Source organism: Hypanus sabinus, chromosome 5 (genome assembly GCF_030144855.1).
Source record: "Hypanus sabinus isolate sHypSab1 chromosome 5, sHypSab1.hap1, whole genome shotgun sequence".
NCBI classification, from domain to species: domain Eukaryota; kingdom Metazoa; phylum Chordata; class Chondrichthyes; order Myliobatiformes; family Dasyatidae; genus Hypanus; species Hypanus sabinus.
Genome location: NC_082710.1, coordinates 22,659,210 through 22,681,270, shown reverse-complemented (window position 1 = coordinate 22,681,270; position 22,061 = coordinate 22,659,210). Strand labels below are relative to the sequence as shown.

Here is a 22,061-nt window from a genome sequence, read left to right as displayed (position 1 = left end):
TGTAAACTGCTTAGACTCACCTGATCCTCTTTAGCCTTTTCCTAAAACTCCCCACAGCTGGGCTCCTTGTCTGCTGGTCATCCTAGGGCAGGGTTCCCAACCTTTTTTTGTGCAATGGACCTCAACCATTAACCAAGGGGTCTGTGGATCCCAGGGTGGGAACCCCTCACTGTTCTAGGCTGAAATTTAATTTCTCCCCAGTAAACACTGATAAAATTGAAGTGGAAGTTTCATCCTTGTCTGCACATTTCTAGTTGCTCCATTTTCTCACGGATCTGTCAACCATCCTAGGCTGAATTGCATTATGTACAGACCTGATGCACTAACTCCCAGGTTAGGAGTTTGACTCTGCAGCCTTAAATGATGACACTGGTCCTCGTAATAAACAAGAGATTTGGAGAAGATAGTTCAAAGAATCAAAAGTTCAGTGGTTCATTTTATTTTCAAAGTATGTATGCAGAATAAAACTGAGATGCCTTCTCCAGGATAGCTAAAAGTACAAAAAAAAACATGAATTAGTTGAAAGAAAGACATCACTCTCCCTCTGCGTGAAAAGGAAAAGAAACAAAAGCTCATAAACCTTAAACACCCCAACCCTTCCCTCACACAAAACGAACCGATCAACCCAGATGGAGAAACAAGAACATCAAACCCCAAAGCCCCAGCCCACCAGTCAGTAACGAGAGAGTGGGCGAGAGCATGAGAAAGGAATACAGAACTGAAAGGGGTCAATAGGAACTACAAACTGATCCATAAACCTCAGACTTTCAATAGCATCTCTGAGAGAATCGAGGCCCAGCAGCCCCTCCAAGGGAAGTGACTTGAAGCAGTGGCCCCTCCAGGGAAAAACCCCTGGAAACGTGACCTCAAGCTACCTGTTTATATGCCAATGTAACAGTGTAGAGAACTTTTTCTATGACAGATCCTCTCTGACTTCATCTCTCTGAGCATTTGTATCTCAATTTCAGATTAAGCAACAACACACTACATTAGTGATGTTATTTCAAGCAAAGTTTGTAGCAACTGCAGACTTCACTTTTACTACACTGTCCTGTATTTTGCTTCGTCAAGCAAAATACTGCTCTTTGTATTTTGACTTCTTCAGGCTTGGAGATAAGTGGTGGGATGGCTACAGCAATTTTCTGGAATGAACTTCAATGTAACTGTGGTGAACTACATATACCTGTCTGGACACACCCCCTGCTGACTGCTCCTGTGGCAACTCCCACAGACCCCGGTATCAAGGCCTGAGCCCGGCCCTCAGTCTCCAGGATGTAGTATGGTGGTCACTCACTGCTTGTTCCTTCTTCCAGTCAATAAAAGCTGATATCTCACCTTTACGTCTCAGAGTGAGTTATTGATGGTGCATCAGTTTTATTGACTGGAAGTTTTAAAACATGGAAACCATTTTACATCCGGAAAGATTGGATTTGGACCCCCAAGGCCCTGAAGCAGCTCTTGCCTTTGAACTCTGGCTTGCATGCTTCCAATCATACTTGGAGGAGGTTCGTGCGACTGAACCTGCTGTTATGCACAGAATTCTCCTCTCAAGGGTCACCTCAAAAGTTTATTCATTTATCAGGGACCTGTCGACTTACGAAGGGGCACTGGACACCCTCAAAAGACAGTACCTGCGGCCGGTGAACACCGTCTATGCAAGACATCGCTAAGCTATGCGATGACAGTGGCCTGGAGAGTCAAGCGCCGAGTTTCTCCGAGCCCTACAGACACTTGTCCGAACTTGTGATTGCAAAATGCTCATGGTGGAACAGCATGCGGAGCTCCTGGTAAGAGACGCCTTCATTACAGGACTGAGGTCAGTGTACGTGTGTCAGAGGTTGCTGGAAAAAGCCTACGCTTGGCGATCGAGACGGCCGACATGCTGGAGACTGCTCTGCACAACGCTGACGCTGTCCAGTCGCGCGATTCCCCGCCGGTTCCCGTGAGCAAGTTCGCCAACGCCGCTGCCAGTTGCGATTCCACGAACTCCCCCAACCCGACCACGGCTGCGGCCAGGCGAAAGCCTGAGCTGTGTTATTTCTACGGAGTCGAAAAGCACCCCTGAAAACGCTGCCTGGCGCGAGAAGCGACTGCTCCAGCTGCGGGAAGCAGGGCCATTTCGCTGAGGTCTGTAAGTCTAAACTATGAGCGGGGTCAGGCAGTGCTGAGGGTGAGACATGCCCAGATGTGGGCGGCCATCTTTGTCGGCGTCAGCATGCCCCACACCCTACCCACCGGTGCTTACCGGGCACCAAGACGGCAGTTCAACTCTGGCCATCGTAACCCTCGACCAAAGCGCCTCACACCAGCTTGCAAGGTCAATGATGGACATCCTGGTGGAGGGGCACAGGACTAGCTGCCTGTTTGACACGGGCAGCACTGAGAGTTTTATTGACCCAGACACGGTACAACGCTGCAGACCCGTGACACGGCTGGTAAGCCAGAGGGTCACCTTGGCTTCTGGGTCGCATTCCACAGACATCCGGGTGGGTTGTGTAACGACATTGGTGGTGCAGGGCACAGAATATCAGAACTTTGCGCTACTGGTCATGCCTCAACTGTGTGCACCTGTGTTATTGGGGCTGGACTTCCAGAGCCACCTGAAAAGTGTGACAATGGAGTATGACGGGTCCCTCCCACCAATCACTGTCAAAAATCCTCAGTTTTGTGGGACTTTGTCATATACCCCGCTACTGACCACACACACACACACCGACCCACACATCCCACCCAGCACCATGCTGACAGCTACGCTACTGACAGCACTTGCAGCCTCTCCACCCTCAAGATCCGTCCCCCACTGCTGTTCGCCAACCTGACCCCCGACTGTAAACCTGTGGCAATTAAAAACAGGAGGTACAGCGCGGGGGACAGGGCCTTCATTCAGTCGGAGGTGCAGTGGCTGCTCAGGGAGGGGATCATTGAGCCAAGCACAAGTCCTTGGAGGGCCCAGGTGGTTGTTGTTCGGACTGGGCAGAAAGATAGGATGGACATGGACTATAGTCAAACCATCAATAGGTTCACGCAGCTTGACGCGTACCCTCTACCCCGCATCGCAGATATGGTCAACCAGATAGCTCAGTACAAGGTGTACTCGACAATAGATCTGAAATCCACTTATCTCCATCTCCCCATCCGCCCAGAGGACTGCCCCTACACCACCTTCGAGGCGGGCGGCAGGCTCTATCACTTCCTGCGTGTCCCCTTCGGTGTCACAAATGGTGTCTCTGTCTTCCAGAGGGAGATGGACCGGATGGTGGACCAGTGCCAACTGAAGGCCACAGTTCCCTATCTGGATAACATCACCATCTGTGGTCGTGACTGGTCGGATCATGATGCCACCCTCCAATGATTTTTCCAAGTGGTCAAAGCCCTGAACCTTACTTATAACAGGGATAAGTGTGTGTTCGGAACCACCCGACTCGCTATCCTTGGGTATGTCATGGAAAACGGGGTCATTGGCCCTGATCCCGACCGTATGCGCCCCCTGTTAGAACTCCCTCTTCCCACCACTCTCAAAGCCCTCAGACCTGCCTGGATTTTTTTTTTCCTATTACGCCCAATGGGTCCCCCATTACGCAGACAAGGCCCGCCCCCTCTCTGCTGAGGCCTGCGCGGCCTTCAGCTGCATTAAAGGGGACATTGCCAAAGCAACGATGCATACAGTGGAGAAGACCATTCCTTTCCAAGTAGAGGGTGACGCCTCCGATTTCGCGCTTGCTGCTGCCCTCAATCAGGAAGGCAGGCCAATAACATTCTTTTCTTCAAGGCCCTGAAATTCGGCACTCCGCGGTGGAGAAAGAAGCCCAGGCCATAGTGGAGGCTGTTAGGCACTGGAGGCACTATCTCGCCGGCAAAAGGTTCACCTTGCTGACCAACCAGCGCTCGGTTGCGTTCATGTTCAGCAACCAACAGCAGGGCAAAATTAAAAACGATAAGATTTTGCAGTGGAGAATAGAACTCTCCACCTACAACTATGATATCCTGTACCGGCCTGGCAGACTCAATGAGCCCCCTGATGCCCTATCCCGTGGAACGTGTGCTAGCGCACAGCTCGACCAACTATATGCCCTCCATGCACATCTTTGCCATCTGGGGGTCACCCGATTTTACCATTTCGTGAAAGCCCGGAACCTGCCGTACTCCCTGGAGGACATCAGGAAGATGACCAGGGACTGCCAAGTCTGCGCTCAGTGCAAACCGCAATTCTACCATCCCAAAACGGCACAACTTGTCAAGGCCACCCGCCCTTTTGCGCGACTGAGTGTTGACTTTAAGGGCCCCCTTCCCTCCACCGACCGCAATGTCTATTTTCTCAATGTTATCGACGAGTACTTGCGGTTCCCTTTTGCCATTCCCTGCCCCGACACCACTACCACGTCCGTCATAAAAGCCCTGCGCCAGCTCTTCAATCTGTTCGGATATCCCTGCTATATCCACAGTGACAGAGGGTCCTCCTTTATGAGTGATGAGCTGCGCCGGTACCTGCTAGCTAGGGGCATTGTTACTAGTTGGACCGCGAGTTATAATCCCTGGGGAAATGGACAGGTGGAGAGGGAGAATGCCACGGTGTGGAAGGCCACACTTTTAGCCCTTAAGTCAAAAGGGTTGCCGGTCTCTCAATGGCAGGAGGTCCTCCCTGAGGCACTCCGCTCTATCCGCTCCCTGTTATGTACGTCCACCAATGCCACCCCTCACGAGCGCCTATTCTCTTTTCCCAGGAAGTCTGTCACTGCGACCACCCTACCAGTTTGGCTGACGTCCCTGGGGCCAGTGCTGCTTCGGAAACGTGAGGAGTAATAAATACTCCCCGCTGGTCGAGCGGGTTCACCTTCTACATGCAAACCCCCAGTATGCCTACGTGGTCTTACCTGATGGGCGGGAGGACACGGTCTCCGTCCGCGACCTGGCGCCCACAGGAGCAGCAGACCACTATCCCGAACACTCCCCGGTAACTATGAACCCTGTACCATGCACACCAGGCCCTACACAGACTCCTCACGACACTCATATACTGGGCGTTTCGTACGCGTATATACCAGGCGCCTCGCACATGCGTGAGGGATCAATGATGCCTAGTGGGCTGACACCTCCAGTTAGGCCAGAACCAGCACAATCTCCGTCTCCTGTGCAATCACCACCACCGGCACCTGTGCAATCACAGCCGGTGCTACGTAGATCGCAGCGACAGATTCGACCACCTGATAGACTTGACCTGTAAGAAACTTCGCCACATGGGGACTCTTTTTAAAACAAAGGGGGGGTGAATGTGCTGAACTACATATACCTGTCTGGACATGCCCCCTGCTGACTGCTCCTGTGGCTCCTCCCACAGACCCCTGTATAAAGGCGATCAAGGCCTGAGCCCGGCCTCAGTCTCCAGGATGTAGTATGGTGGTCACTCACTGCTTGTTCCTTCTTCCAGTCAATAAAAGCCGATATCTCGCCTTCACGTCTCAGAGTGAGTTATTGATGGTGCATCAGTAACAATGACAGTTTATTTTTCTCAAGAATGACCTGTATTGATAGAAGCTTTGCTTGTTTAAATTTTCTATGCAAATGCTGATAAAGCAGCTTGATGTGTAATTTAAACAGGAAGTTATCCATATTGTGTTTAAATTTATTCTCAGGACGTGAATGCTTCTGGTTCGTCCGAAGTTTTTGGTCAATCCTTAGTTGACCCTGAACTAAGAAACTTGAAACGTAAGCATTTCAAAAGCCATTTATAAGTAAGCCCATGGATATGCATTTAGGCCCGATGGGAGAAGACAGCAGAGTTCCTTCCCTGATAAACACTAGTGAACAGATGGATCTTTACACCAGTCTAAGAGTTTAATGGTCACCATGCACTCTATTCAGACGTGAATTTGAAATCTCTTAACTGCTGTGGTGAGATTCAAATTTGTATCTTTGTACCAGTCCATCATACTCTTTGCAGGTATGGCATATTTTCCATCTGCTAAGTTTGTGCCACTCCAGTGAGCTAAACAATTCTTTATCACTGTTTGCACTTGCATCAAAACACTTGCTATATGTCTTTCCAGCTAAATGAGATAATGGGGCATTTCCTAATGGAATTTTTCTTGGCATTTCTATGTTTCATGTGTTAATTTTGACAACACATGAAAGGACAATGCATACAAAGTACCATATTTCCAAATTAATGCGAGGAGATGTGCTTAATGACTTTTATTATTTCCTCAAACATAACGATGTTTTAAGATACTGGGTGCCACTTGGTGAAAATTAATTTTGTTTAGATTAGTATCTTCTCCACTTGTGGACTTGTTTTTTTTCCCAGTTCTATTGAAAAGACCTAAATAGAAAATCAGAACTACTGGTAGATGCACAAGATGAGGTTGGAAATGCTGCGATAATGGTGTCTCAGACGCCTTTTATGAAATGAAGTGTGCATGTTTAATGGAATTATTTACTTGAAAGAAAGGATTCTTATCTCTTCCAAACATGAATTGTTTTAATTTACCTATATTGAAGTTTTCAGTATTCCTGGATTATCTTTTTAAAAAAATTGTTGCTTCATGTTATCCTATCTCTAAAAATGAATGTTTAAATCTGATAAAATCTGAACACGAAACATTTATTACTTCTCAGTATTCCAAAATCTGTATACAGTGCTAAAGTGTGTATATTATTAAATTTTATCATTGTGTGTGTTAGCTGTTCTTTCCAGCTGTGGAACATGTCAGGTTTTTTTTTGCTTTTTTTGCTATTATTTTGATTCTTCAATAATACACATGCCCTTTTCTCAGGACTGGCAGTGTTTTGACCTGGTGTCACCCATCTCGTCTGCAGACTGCTGAAGAGCAGCCACAAGGATGGAAGTGTTCTCTTGGTAAGAAACCAACCTCTGAACAATTGTAGTTGTCGTTTTTTTTTTGTATGTGCCATTTAATTAGCTGTGTTTTGTTCAGATATTACCAAACAAGGCAGTCTCCAGTGTAAAAGAGCTGTGACCTAGAGACCTGAGTAATAATGGGCTGCAAATAAATGCAATTTTAAAACATCTGAGACAATTGATGCTGGAATCTGAAGCAAAAAAGACAAATTACTGGAGGAATTCTACAGAGCAGGCAGCATTTGTGGAGGGAAGTGGACAGTGACGTTTTGGGTCTAAACTAAAGTTATAGATATCAATTATATTAAACCATTTCATTTGGCAAAAATCACAAGTTTAGTTGACACATCAGTTAACTGAATTAAGTTAGTTGTGCTTAAATTTGCACAAATGACCATTGTAGTAAGATGTATACTTCCACACATTTCTTGTGGTGGGTCAGAAATTCAACAGTTCTGTTCATTTACAGGACTTTAATTTTAGGTGATTGTGTAAAAACATCAGTCGCCAATGGTATCTTTTCTCATTTATTAAAATTTTCGTTAATCAAAAGAGAAATTCAATATACCATGTATCTCTCAAAGACTAACAAGTAATTTTGAGAGCTTTCTGATAACATCATTCATGAAGGTATTTTCACATTTCTTGGACATAAGTCTAAGTGGATCAGTAATTGACACAATTTCATTGTCCCAAAAAAATAAACCTAGTCCATTCTCTCCTGTGCACTGACTGACATTTTAGTAGGTGCTACACCCTGGAAGTTCAGTACTGGGGTCTTGCCCACTACTTGCAACAGCACGAAGGAAAATGTTACTGCTGAACCAGACCAGAATGTCTTGGGATGGGTGATCACAAACAACCATTTTTTAAAAAAAATCAGTATAATGTATTTTAATTTTATATTCTGTGCTGTAACACTTTATGGTTCTATTACCATAACTTGTTTAGGGGAAGAGAATTTTATTATGTGCATCTTTAATTAGTGTTAACTTCCTAAAAACATTTTGTTTCCACAAATCATTGAAATCTGTATGCGTGTGCAGAGTTTTATTCTGTGTTATCCATTGAAATCTGACTATAACAATGGGGTGTTGCTGAGGAGAAGGTTTCCTCAGCAGCTGTTCCCTAAACAAGCTCATGTTTATCTTTCTGCAATTAAAACCTAGTACTATACCAGTGTAAAAAGCTATGCTTCCCATTTGAAGAATAAAATATGCAATGGAAGCATATGGGATTTAAAATCCTCTTAAACTGAACATGTTTTTGCAGCTGGAAGTGACCGCACAATTCCTTTTAGATGCTAACCTAGATTCAATTGTCGTATATTAGCTACAACCCCAAAACTTGTTTTATTATTTATTTAGCGACTAAATGCTGCTAAATGCAATAACAGCATTCCACTAACCACTCCACTGTGACGCCCATGCTTAATGAATTAGGCACATTTTCACAATTTGTACTTTTTCATGCAGAAATTATCATTCGATGGTCAGTTATTATAAGAGAATAATTCTGTTAAATTCAATAAAAAGTCAAACATTTGGAAATCATTCAATGAAATTGTTTCCCGACTTACACTCGTCCTCTTTAAGATCACCCTAGGTTATATCGATAATGGTGTGTCTCACAACATCCTAGGATGTATCTCAGTATCATGAGCTCTGGCACAGCTAGTGACATCCAGGAATAGTCTGGGTGACAACCAAGAACAAGTTGATGATCACTGGACCCAATTGACAGCTGGGAAAGACGGCAACCCAGCCTGCATTTTCCGAGAAGACAGGCTTACAGATGCGTATCTCCGGGAGCCCAAGAAGGGCGAGGAGGAGAGCACCCCACCGGGACGGACCCAAGAATGTCAACCGGTGTGAACGGATAATCGATTAAGAGTGTGAGATGCGTTTGTGGCAAAAGAACATGTGTGGCCTAAAAATGCATCAGACCAAAATGAAGTACTTGGAGCAGGATTTATTGCTGGTGAGACGCAGGAGGATACCAGCCCAGAGTCATCACAGTGCCCAGAACCTCCAAGTGCCAGAGTAGCAGAACCCCAGCAGGTTAAATGGCCTCCAGCGAGCCATTGGAGGGGGTGACTGCAGTCTGAGGAAGACATAATCCGTATCATTGAGACAGTAGCCAAGGGAAATGATAGATGACTCTAGATCAGGCATGGGCAAACTACGGCCCGCGGGCCATATGTGGCCCGTTAAGCTTTTTAATCCGGCCCGCAGAACTTGATGAAATTATATTAATAAACCTTGTTAACGTTTTTTCCCCACAATTCTGGCGTTTTCCCAATAGATGACGCACTCTATATACATTGACCTTTGTTGAGGTGCAGCGTATTACTCCACATTTGTGCTTTACTTTGTGACCTTGTGGCGACCCATTTCCTGGCACATCCGAACCGGCTCACAATTAGCCAGCGTTCCAGCTAAGAGAGATCGCCTGCGGGGATTTGCGAGCACAGAGCTCCGCATACCGGCGCGCTCTCCCTGCTTTGTCATTGTGCGGGTCGTTGTTGAGTTTTGGCACGGGACAATTGAATAAGAAGGAGCAGGACAAGTAGACCTGCATCTCCTATCGTTTTTGAAATAAAGACAGGCAGGAGGAGAGTGATGATGATAATATCTTGAAGGATAACAGAATTTTCAGTGCTTTAAAATAATAACTGTTACTATTAAAAAAAGCTGTATTTTATTCATTTAATTTTCAGTGTTTTAAAAGTCATTTCAATAAATAGCTAAATACCATGGGACTTCAAAGACAGATATTTTGTTGTAATGCATTTGTTCATTTTCAATTGAAATTAAAGCACATGTTTTCTACATATCCCATGATATTTTATTTTCTCTTATGAGGTGTATTACCAAAACACTCCGTCCATCTGCTCCTGGTCTGGCCCCCCTGTCAAATTTTAGAACCCTTTGTGGCCCTCAAGTCAAAAAGTTTGCCCACCCCTGCTCTAGACCACGACAACTATCATTGCACTACTGAGAGATTTGACTTGGTGGAGAAGAAAGCCATCAAATTCCCCCACATTGATGAACTGTAGGGCAGCCTAAATACACAAGCTCCAATCCCTGGCTAAACAGTATGGGGGCGCGGGGGTGGTCACAAGTGAAGATGAGAAACTGCCACTTACTCTCAGTAACATCTTGGAAGTATGTTTTTGATACTGAGTAAGGCAGAAAGGCATTGAAGACTGGGGGTGGGGTGGGAGGAGAGACAAAAAATAAACTGCCTTTATTGCAAACCCCCATGGATTCACCAAGTAGCTGCTGGGCCAGAAGCAGAGTGGGTACCACGCATGCTCCAAACAAGAGGTGGATCTATATCTTCAGAACTCCCTCAGCAACTCGGAGGGAGTGGGACCTAGGAGATCACAGTTCTCCCCCTCCTGCAGGTGAGTTCAATGGCAAGAAGATCCTGGATGTAGTCAGAGCAGCCAGAGCTAGTTCTGCCCCTGGTCCCAGTGGAGAACCCGACACGATGTACAAGCACTGCCCTAAGCTCCACCAGCTACTTTGGTTGAGGTTATCCGGCAAAGGGGAAAGGTAATGGGCCAGCGGAGTGTGCAGAGGGAAGCTGGATCCCCAAGAAGGAGAACTCCGCATACTATTCTCATACCGCCAGGTGTCTGAAACTGGACACTGGTGCTGCGGCACACAAGGCAACCAGTGGGGAAGGAGCTGCAGCTTGCTCCAAACAGGCCAGTCGATGACCAGCATGATAGAAGCGGCTTTCGACCGACAGGTAAGCTAACCCTCACGTGGCACCTGTAGAGGTAGGGTTAGAGACTTGGCTGGCTGCTTGCTTTGCAGAACCTTCTCTCCCCTGGGCATTACAGGGGTGGTGAAGAAAAGAGGCATCAGGACTTTCAGAGAGGCTGCTGAGCAAGCCTCAGAATGGCTGTCGATCAAGAGGTGTGAGCCGTGGATCAGTGCTGCTGGGACACAAGCCAGGGCCTGAGCGATGCCAGCTGGGTCACCTGGGCAGGAGTGTCTGATGTTGAAAGACCCGAAACACCTGATGACTCCACCTTGCCTCGCTGATGACGTGCCCCAACACATTCTGGGATGTTTCTCAGTTTCACTCAACAGTGTAAATAGTCAAACCCATTTTGGCTAGTTTAATGTTGCTTCTGGAAGCTCTTCAGTAAAGAAATAACCAAACTATGGTGTTTTTATACATTTCCCTAATCCTTTTTTTGGGGGGGGGGGGAAGGAAGACCAATAAATCCATTAAGATAACTTAAAACTAAATAAAGTTGGAGCAGATTTTGAATTTCCCATTAAACTCGGTAAATTACTATTTTGAGTTTTCCCTTCTCTAGTCACCTCCCCCAACACAGCACCCTACATGAAGTTAGTTTTCATTGGCTGAGGGAGGTGGATACAGTCTGCTACCATGGGATGCACACTTACTGTTTTCTGAAGGCCAGGCAGTGCACAGCTTCCTACACTGAATTCAGCACAGCAATCAGGAACAGTTAGCATCCAGCACATTGTCCTACACATTTGAAAGGGAAGAATTTGTTCTGATTTTGGTGATTAAAATAAAACAAATACTTCTTGCTGTGACAGAAGGCCACGGCAGGAGAGCTGCAGTGTCTTGTACGCACTGTATGTGAGACGCATGCAAGTTCCTCCATTACTCTTGAACCATTATTTCACTCACTCCCTCCCTTAATTAACAACTCCAGTACGAAATGGATATTTGTTCCTAGTATTGAATGCTGAGGAGCCGGTATACAAAAACCATCCACACTGGAAATGAAGCCAGGCTCCAATTTCAGGATGGTTGAGAACTTGATTGTGGCTCGATTAAAGAGTATGGTGGAGGTTGGAAGATAAAGGTCTGAAGCCTCTCACTTTGACTCACTGTCTACCAATTTATATCAAAGATCAACTTTAATCACCATATATATGTACATAGATTAGGAATGACGCTTCCCTTTGTTGGAAAATGGAAGCAAAATTGTCAGGAAATTTTGATAATCCTGCCTCCATTTACAGCTTGGAAGCTTTATAAATTTCTCAGATTAATGAACAATTAACAAGAGATCCACTTAAAATATATTTTTATGATTGTGTGTTTTACTGATATGTGCCTTGTGCCATGTATGACTGTTTTGCATCTTGGCCCCAGAGTTATGCTGTTTTATTTGGCTGTATTCAGGTACGGTTGAATGACAATTGAACTTTCATTCTCTATTTTCTGACATTCAGACTATCCAGTACACAGCAACAATAAATGGTGTGGTCTATACTTAAATCGTTGAAATGACGTAACGTGACAGCTATCGTTCTGCACATCCAGAAGTCTTTCAGTCCAAGAGAGCTCAGTGATTCAAAGTGCAGCTCCTGCTGTTGTTTTAACAAAAAGGATTGTAAAGTTTCAGAAGGAAGCTGGCTCGGCTCCACAGGATTTTGCTAATGGGAACTATTGCAAAAAATTATGGTGCTGTGCCAGGATACAAGCTGGGAGATTGATTAGGTTGCAGTTGTAATTTTTTTTGAACAGTTTTTTAAACTATTGTAGGTAAAGATTTGCAACAGGCCAAGTTATTTCATCACCAAAGATCACTGAGCTAAATCACAGAGAGCTTAGCATACTGTGTTAACTTTAATATGGATTACTTTTCTAAACTTGAAGATTTCTCTTCAGCTTGTTATTGAAAGATAGTCAATATTCTGGAATAGCAGGCACTAGGAAAACATTGACAAGAAGTTTGCGAAGTGTAGTCAAATAATGCCTCAGCATTAGTGTTTTAGTATGAATCACTGAGTCTTCCTGAGGGATGTTGTTTCACCAAAAGAAATCTAACATGCTCTCACACAAGACATTTGTATAATCAATGGGGAAGTTTCCCCGTAATCAGCATTCTGGAAGATTTTGACTGAACCAACATGGAAACAGATAGTGCCGAACTAGTATAACACAGCCAGGACGAGCCAGCCAGCTGTCTAGCACACATAGCAGTTAGCGTAATAATATTCCTTCTCTAACCCTTGACCTTTCCCATTCACCTAGCTTCACCTATCGCGTTCTAGGTTGCCTCCTTCCTTTCTCTCCACCCCCCCCCCCATCATTTTTTTTTAATTCTGGCATCTTCCCCTTTCTTCTCAGTCCTGAAAACGTATCTTGGTTCAAAATGCTGACTATCTATTCACTTCCATAGATACCTGCCTGACCTGCGGAGTTCCTTTAGCAGTTTATGTGTTGTTTTGGGTTTCCAGCATCTTCAGACTTCCTCGTGTTAAAGCAGCAGCAGCCCAGGTTTAATTCTGCCCCTGTCTGTAAGGAGTTTGTACGTTCTGTCCATGATCGTGTGGGTTTCCTTCGCGTGCTCCAGTTTCCTCCCACGTTTCAGAGACGTACGGGTCAGTAGGTTAATTAATTGCATGGATAAAATTAGGCAAGGTTGGCTTGTTGGGCCAAAAGGGCCTTTGGCTGTGCTGTATCTCTAAACAAAACAAAATAAAAATCATTATTTGTGTTGTTCAACACCTCGTTACCCTCCGGCTTGTCAGCTAGTGACAAGGGCAGCATACATATTGGAACTCCAGTTTCTTGACAAGTCACACACCTTCTTGATGGGAAGATAGAACACTATTCCTTTCTGATGACTGGCTGGGTCGGCATGGAAACCAGTATCCAACAGGGCAGTGGCAGGACCTTCAACTCACTACCAGGATTGAACAGCCTTCTGATTGGCTTCTTAAAGACAATTAGAAATGGACAGTAATTGCAAGGCTTGCCATTAACAAATCTCTTCCTGCCATTAAATTCTGAGATACAAACGAAAGAGAACAGAGGATTCCTAGCACACACAAAATGCTGGAGGAACTCAGCAGGTCAGGCAGCATCTATGGAGAGGAATAAATGATCATTGTTTTGAGCCAAGATCCTTTGTCGGGTTCTGATGATAGATGCTGCTTGATCTGCTGAATTCCTCCAGCATTTTGTGTGTGTTACTCTGGATTTCCAGCCTCTGCAGAATCTCTTGTGTTTATGTAGATGATTCCTAAAATAGTTCAGAGGGAATAAGCAAAATTATGACAGATAAATTAGCTCAACCAATGAAAGGCAAACTCAAAAGTGTTTTTTTTAAAAAAGGGACAGATGTGATTCATAAAGTTGTTATGTGATGTGACACATTTAAGGATAAAAATAATAGCAGTAATTAATTCCTAAATGGAGGAACACTTGGTGCTCAAAAATAACAAGGATTTATTTGATACCATTCACAGGCATTGCATGTTACTGGATGATCAGTAGAACTTAAAGGGGTCTGACGTTCTGTATATTATGAGGAAACAAAACAAAACGAAATATGAATCACTGATTTACGCCACAGAGATTGAGATGAAGGCTGAGAGATTGAGAGATTAGATATGAAAGAAGTCAACAGGCACCAGGTTGATGTAGAAAATTGGCACCAAGGTTAAAACAAAAGTCAGGAATGATTTCAATGAATAATGGAGCAGTACAAGGATTTCAACGGCTCGTTTTGTCTCTTATTTCTTAGTTAATTTGGCTTATGAAAGCAGATTTTTTTATTAGTTCTAACTTAAAGATCTTAAGAAATAATAAAGTCACTGGCACTGACAAATTTAGTCTGTGCCAAACTGTTACTTTGCCTAGTCCCATTGACCTGCACCTGGACCTTAGCCATCCATTCCCCCTCCCATCCATGTACTTATCCAAACTTATTTTAATATTGCAATTGAACCCACATCTATCACTTCCATTGTCAGCTCATTCCATATTCACGTCACCCTATGCATGGAGAAAGGTCCCCCGAAGTTCCCCTGAAATATTTCACCTTTAACTTGTGACCCCTAATTCTTGCCTCACCCAACCTCAGTAGAAAAAGACTGTGGATGCTGGAAATCCAGAGTAGCCCACACAAAATACTCAGACAGCATCTATGGAAAGGGATAAAAGATTCTATCAGTCTGAGATACCTCATTAGGGCCTGCTTGTATCTACCCTATCTGATTCCCCTCATGATTTGTAATTCTGCTATCAAATCTCCCATTCTCCTATGCACCAGGGGATTGAAAGTCATAACCTATTCTAACTTTCACTATTGGATAATTTGTGCGTTTTCTATGTTGTAATGATTATGAAAGTGTTATTTAATCTTTAAGAAATACTGTGTTTTTGAGTCCTGTTTTTATTATTATTATTAATATAATTATATTACTATAATTAATATTATTAATAATACAAATATTTAATATTTGTGTTAAAAATCTTTAAGAAGTAATGCTCTTCATTATGTAATGTTATATTTTCATTACAGGGGATACTTCCTACCATCCACCAGGAAAAGAAATGGTTTCAAGATGGGGAACAATAAAACTGAAGTCTTGCTTGTGACTCCTCCAATGGATGCAGATTTATATTTTGCTGAAAGAAGATGGAGTCCCTCTTTTCTTTCAATCATTTTTCTTCCATGTGCTTTGACTTGGTGTATGGGTTTTGATGAGGTGGCACAGCTTATAAGTTTGGTTTTGTTTATTTTTTTAACTTTTAGATTAAACAAATTGAGGGGACTCTGAACCTAACTGATATATCATGGATAATATTACAACAAACAGCAGTTTTACCAAACTGGAACACTAATATGTACAAACTGTGAACAACAATGCAACCAATACAGGTGGGCCTTCAGGCCTTGTCGTACCATGCAACATACTGTCTTCCATTATTACATTGGAAGTGCATAACCAAAGAATTTCAACTTTTACACGTCACTTTCTCATCATTATCAAATAGCATACAAAGGCTGAGAGTCCCTTACATTTTATTTCTATGTATTAAGCTTGTTAGTTCATAACATGTCTGAAATCTTCAATTGCCTATGTAACCTCATATTTTAGCTCTGTAAATTTTATGTATAGAAATACTGTAATAGTACGTAATGCATTGTTTCCTTGTGGTAACTGATAGAGGTGCTGCCACGGGATATGAGACACTGATGAATGGTGCTATTTTGGATTTTAAACATGCTCCTTGGCAAGGTAGCTCTGATGGATTTTATTTTTTTTAATTTTTATTTTCTGTTCTGAGAGCATATTGATGCTTTTCTGATTGCTTTCATTTTTTGGACTCGAGTGACTTGCTTCTGAATGTTTGGTGGCTTTCATGTTGGATTAATTAGGATAGGAGCAGTACCTGTCAAATGGAGAGTTGAATTGCAGCATACTTGACGCATGACAGTGCCTGAGAGACAAAGGGGACAATTACAGCATTGCAATCTTGCCTTTTTTAAATTTGCTTTCTCCCTTTAAGCACTTCTTTAATAGCTCTAAGAAATCTCAAATCTTTTTTTTTAAATACTCAACTGTGGTTGAGATAGGCATTTTGATGTTTTGAACAATGCCATTGATAGACAAAGTCTACTAAACATGATAAAATAAGTTGTAGTATCACAGTAACATCAAAATTAGGTAATTGAAGATTAGGTAATTGATTAGGTACAGTGATTGAGACAAAAACTAGGGCACATCCATGGAATATAATATTTTCTCTGACTACTTGCTGTTGGAAGACCTTTTGACATCAAATGGGTGGTGGAAAAGATCGCCAAAGTGGGAGACAGAGAACCCTAATCACTTTATTTTTGGAAGGTAGTTTCCCTGTTGGAACAATTTAATAAATTGGAGACAATATTTTTCACAGTTATCACTAAGCACCAAGTCAACCTTGTCTAAAAGTAAACAAGACTGCATTAATCTCTGATACTCTTGCACTTTTGTGGGTAAACAATTATAGTTGCAAGGGACATGTAAAAATTAATTTATGGAAATCTTTTGATCTTGTAATATTTGTAAACTCAAAAGGAATATGCAGTCAGTTTAACATGAATCTAATTGATTGCGTATCTTACCGTGGAACAAGTGATACAGTGCCCTTCTGATTTTATTTACCGTTAAAGAAGCTCGACTTCATTTTTGATTGAGGACAAAAATAAAGCAAAATATTTATTGTGAACAGGGGAAAAAGTAGAATGAAAAGGATGTTTGCTGTTTTGTGTTTGCTCCCTTTTAAACTAAACCATATAGTACCACCAAATATGAGATGCTGCTGTGTTAGATATGGTCTGAAAGCCCACCTTAAGAAATATTTTAATGTCTCTTTAGCTGTTCCTTCCATTCAAGCCTTCCTGCTTGTTCTAGACTATTCCAGTTTCTGACTGTTAAATGCTGATGCATGTAATCATTATTAACTGTGTTTAAACATTATTTGATTAGAAGTTGTGTAACTAGCAAAGTAGGTCTTTAGTAGCATTTTGCATATGTATAAAGGTTAGGCTTTATGATAAAAGTACATGTTTTGCTGAAAATGTGCTCCAAATGTTTTACTGTAATATCATATATACCCAGTGTATCACTATTTTGTGCTTACTTTAGTAGAATTCAATAAATATTCATCACAATTGTGTTTATTTTAGTAAAAGTATAATTATTTCCTTATATTTACAAATAATGTGCTTTGTGGACCAAGTAAGATCAACTGACTTGCACTAATGAGGTTTCCAAAATCCTTGGGGATTATATGTGCTATGCAGGCAGATGTCTGTGCTGGTATCCACATCTGGACTTAGGAACAAGAGGTCCTGGGTTCAAATCTGGCCGGTTCCTTGCACACTTTCCATCTGTGCTGGGTGGAGCGTCGACCTAGCAACTTGACCTCGTTAAACAGGGAAGCACTAAAGAAATGGCAAGGTTGCCACCTGATGTGCCAAAGAAGGTGTGGGGAGGAACTATACAACCAGATACAAGGCTAAACACCTAAGACTATTTCTGCTTAGTACTGCCAACTAACCAATATGGGTGCTATCTTTGATTTTTAGAGACAGAATTAGCATAGAAATAAGCTATTTAGCCCAATCAAGGTGTCAACCTGACATTTATCTGCACTGAGCCCATATCATTCTAAACCTTTCTGTTCCATGGACTGGCTAAATGCCAGCATCTCCATTTCCTCTGGAAGCATCACAACTACTCACTGCCTGTGTGTGTGTGCGTGCATGGGGGGAGAAACAAACATGCCGTTTCAGATACCGTTTAAATTTCCCTCTCTCCCCCCCCCCCACCTCAACCTTCTCATTGTCCCTAGTCAAAGTTGAGAGAGGTAGATAGAAATCGATGAAAGATGATGTCTTGAAATGAAAGGTCCCAACAAATGGGACCTATTGTGGTTCTGGAAGGCAATGAGAGTGGAAACACATTTGCTCTACTGGCTAAACCAAGATGATGAGTTCCTTGCCTTACGTCACCACCACTTGCGCTGTATGAATAGCAGGTAAAATGAAGAGATTGGGACAAAATCTGAATGGGAAGGTGGGCAGAAGGAAATGTAGCAAGATGCCTCAGTGATGAAGAAGTTGTAGGAAACGGAATAACCAGTTTGCACATCGCAAACACAAGTATAAGGGAAACAGAAAATCCTGAATGCACCTAGCAGGTCAAACAACGTCTGTTGGGGGAGAAGCAGAGGTGAGATTTCAGACTTACAATTTCTGCAGTTTCATATTAATGGTGATAATGATGAGGCCGCCTAGTTTCAGTGCCTGTCAGTTGAAGGTCAAATATTGCACAGGGCACCAGGCTGAATTAATGCCCTCATTTTCAGAGTCCAGGGCCTTTTCATGTCCATTTGGCAGATCAAAGGGGGTCTTAATATCTCATCTAAATGTCTGTATCTGCAACAATGCAGAATTCCATTAAAGCAGGTTTGATTATTTTGGTGCAGTGGAATAAAACTAGAATCTTTAAACTTCTTAGCTCTGACAACACTATCCACTAGGCAATGGCTGACCAATGATTGCAATGGATTGCTGGAAGAAAATAGTACATTGTGAAGATTGAAAGCAAACTTTGAGGCACAGATGCAGTTAATAAACTACTGGGAAAGATAGAGTTCTACACAAACGCACAAGGGTAGGTGAAGCTAGGCTGCTTCCTAGCAGCTTTTGTTTGGAAACAACAGGTGAGGGAGGATTTGTATATCTATGGTAGAACCGACATTTTAGAGCAGAGATTACAGTGCAGTACAGGGCATTAAGCCCCACAAAGTTGTTTAACCTACTCTGAGATTAAGCTAACCCTTCCCTTCTGCATGGCGCTCCATTTTCTATCAACCATGTGTCTTTATAAGAGTTTCTTAAATGCCCCTAATATATCTGATTCTACCACCACTCCTGGCAGGACATTCCACTCACCACCCACTCTCTGTGTAAGGAACTTACCTGTGACATCCCTCCTATACTTTCCTCCACGCATTTTAAAATTATGCCCCTGGCATTAGCCATTTCTACCCTGGGGAAAAGTCTTTGGCTACTCACTTGATTTATGTCGCTTACCATTTTGTACACCTCTGTCAAGTCATTTCTCATCCTCCTCCGCTCCAAAGAGAAAAGATCTAGCTCACTTAAGTTATCCTCATGACATATTTTCTAATCCAGGCGGAATCCTGGTAAATCTTCTCTGCACCCTCTCTAAAGCTTCTACATCATTCCTACAATGAGATGACTGGAACTGAACACAATATTCCAAGTGTGGTCCAGCCAGGCTTTTATAGAGTTGAAACATTACTTCACAGCTCTTGATTTTAAACCAGAAAATGTTAAGAGTGGTTAAAGTATTTGAAGGGTTATGAATAAAAATGTTTAGAATACAAGTACTGGAAGATGAAAACATTAAGAATTTGATCCATTGGGCCAGAATAGGCTGGTGGTGAATATCCCTGGTCAGTTCTGTTTGTAAATCTTGAGAATGACAAAGAAACTGAATGATGTCTACAAAGTTGAGACTATGGAGGAAAGATTCAGAGATGAGGTCAGTTATGGTCTGGTAAAATAAGTTTAAAGTTCAGTGGTGGCATCTTAGTTTAAGAAACTGATGTCAGAGAGCTGATTTCAGGTTCTACATACAGTCCCAGGCAAAACATGCAAATTCCTTAGATGAGTTTACCCACGCGGCGGGAACTGAGATCGGATCTTTCAGATGGCACTGTAAAGCAATGTGCTAACCACTACGTTACTGTGCTGACCAGTACCATATGGCTAAGCTCTTATCTCCTTCCAGTTCTCCAATCTGTAGGTCCACTACAGTGATATTATCTGCAAACTTGCAAATGGAGTTAAAGCAGTCATGAAGATACAGGGAGTAGAGTAGGCTGCTGAGGTCATGCAGTCATGAAGATACAAGGAGTAGAGTAGGCTGCAGAGGTCATGCAGTCATGAAGATACGGGAGTAGAGTAGGCTGCTGAGGTCATGCAGTCATGAAGATACAGGGAGTAGAGCAAGCTGCTGAGGTCATGCAGTCATGAAGATACAGGGAGTAGAGTAGGCTGCTGAGGTCATGCAGTCATGAAGATACGGGGAGTAGAGCAGGCTGCTGCGGTAATGCAGTCATGAAGATACGGGAGTAGAGTAGGCTGCTGAAGTCATGCAGTCATGAAGATACGGGGGTAGAGTAGGCTGCTGAGGTCATGAAGTCATGAAGATACAGGGAGTAGAGCAGGCTGCTGAGGTCATGCAGTCATGAAGATACAGGGAGTAGAGGAAGCTGCTGAGGTCATGCAGTCATGAAGATACAAGGAGTAGAGTAGGCTGCAGAGGTCATGCAGTCATGAAGATACGGGAGTAGAGTAGGCTGCTGAGGTCATGCAGTCATGAAGATACAGGGAGTAGAGCAGGCTGCTGAGGTCATGCAGTCATGAAGATACAGGGAGTAGAGTAGGCTGCTGAGGTCATGCAGTCATGAAGATACGGGGAGTAGAGCAGGCTGCTGCGGTAATGCAGTCATGAAGATACGGGAGTAGAGTAGGCTGCTGAAGTCATGCAGTCATGAAGATACGGGGGTAGAGTAGGCTGCTGAGGTAATGAAGTCATGAAGATACAGGGAGTAGAGCAGGCTGCTGAGGTCATGCAGTCATGAAGATACAGGGAGTAGAGCAGGCTGCTGAGGTCATGCAGTCATGAAGATACAGGGGGTAGAGCAGGCTGCTGAGGTCATGCAGTCATGAAGATACAGGGAGTAGAGCAGGCTGCTGAGGTCATGCAGTCATGAAGATACAGGGAGTAGAGCAGGCTGCTCAGGTCATGCAGTCATGAAGATACAGGGAGTAGAGTAGGCTGCTGAGGTCATGCAGTCATGAAGATACAGGGAGTAGAGTAGGCTGCTGAGGTCATGCAGTCATGAAGATACAGGGGGTAGAGCAGGCTGCCGAGGTCATGCTGTCATGAAGATACGGGAGTAGAGTAGGCTGCGGAGGTCATGCAGTCCTGAAGATACAGGGAGTAGAGTAGGCTGCCGAGGTCATGCTGTCATGAAGATACGGGAGTAGAGTAGGCTGCGGAGGTCATGCAGTCCTGAAGATACAGGGAGTAGATTAGGCTGCCGAGGTCATGCTGTCATGAAGATACGGGAGTAGAGTAGGCTGCGGAGGTCATGCAGTCCTGAAGATACAGGGAGTAGAGTAGGCTGCTGAGGTCATGCAGTCCTGAAGATACAGGGAATAGAGTAGGCTGCTGAGGTCATGCAGTCCTGAAGATACAGGGAATAGAGCATGCTGCTGAGGTCATGCAGTCCTGAAGATACAGGGGGTAGAGCAGGCTGCTGAGGTCATGCAGTCCTGAAGATACAGGGAGTAGAGCAGGCTGCTCAGGTCATGCAGTCATGAAAATACAGGGAGTAGAGCAGGCTGCTGAGGTCATGCAGCCATGAAGATACAGGGAGTAGAGCAGGCTGCTGAGGTTATGCAGAACGAAGATACGGGGGTAGAGTAGGCTGCTGAGGTCATGCAGTCTTGAAGATACAGGGAGTAGAGCAGGCTGCTGAGGTCATGCAGTCATGAAGATACAGGGAGTAGAGTAGGCTGCTGAGGTTGTGAAGATACGGGAGTAGAGTAGGCTGCTGAGGTCATGCAGACATGAAGATATGGGAGTAGAGTAAGCTGCTGAGGTCATGCAGTCATGAAGATACAGGGAGTAGAGCAGGCTGCTGAGGTCATGCAGTCATGAAGATACAGGGAGTAGAGCAGGCTGCTGAGGTCATGCTGTCATGAAGATACAAGGAGTAGAGTAGGCTGCAGAGGTCATGCAGTCATGAAGATACGGGAGTAGAGTAGGCTGCTGAGGTCATGCAGTCATGAAGATACAGGGAGTAGAGCAGGCTG

General features: G+C 43.7%; 1 long non-coding RNA gene across 1 annotated transcript in view; it reads left to right on the top strand.

Moving 5' to 3' along the window:
• LOC132393987 (uncharacterized) overlaps window positions 1–17,317 on the top strand; it is a 30,467-nt gene extending 13,150 nt beyond the window's left edge. The window contains exons 3-4 of the long non-coding RNA XR_009512135.1: window positions 6,771–6,853; window positions 15,174–17,317. This is a non-coding gene — a long non-coding RNA (uncharacterized LOC132393987). The remainder of the gene's footprint in view (window positions 1–6,770; window positions 6,854–15,173) is intronic.
• Window positions 17,318–22,061: the final 4,744 nt, after the last annotated feature.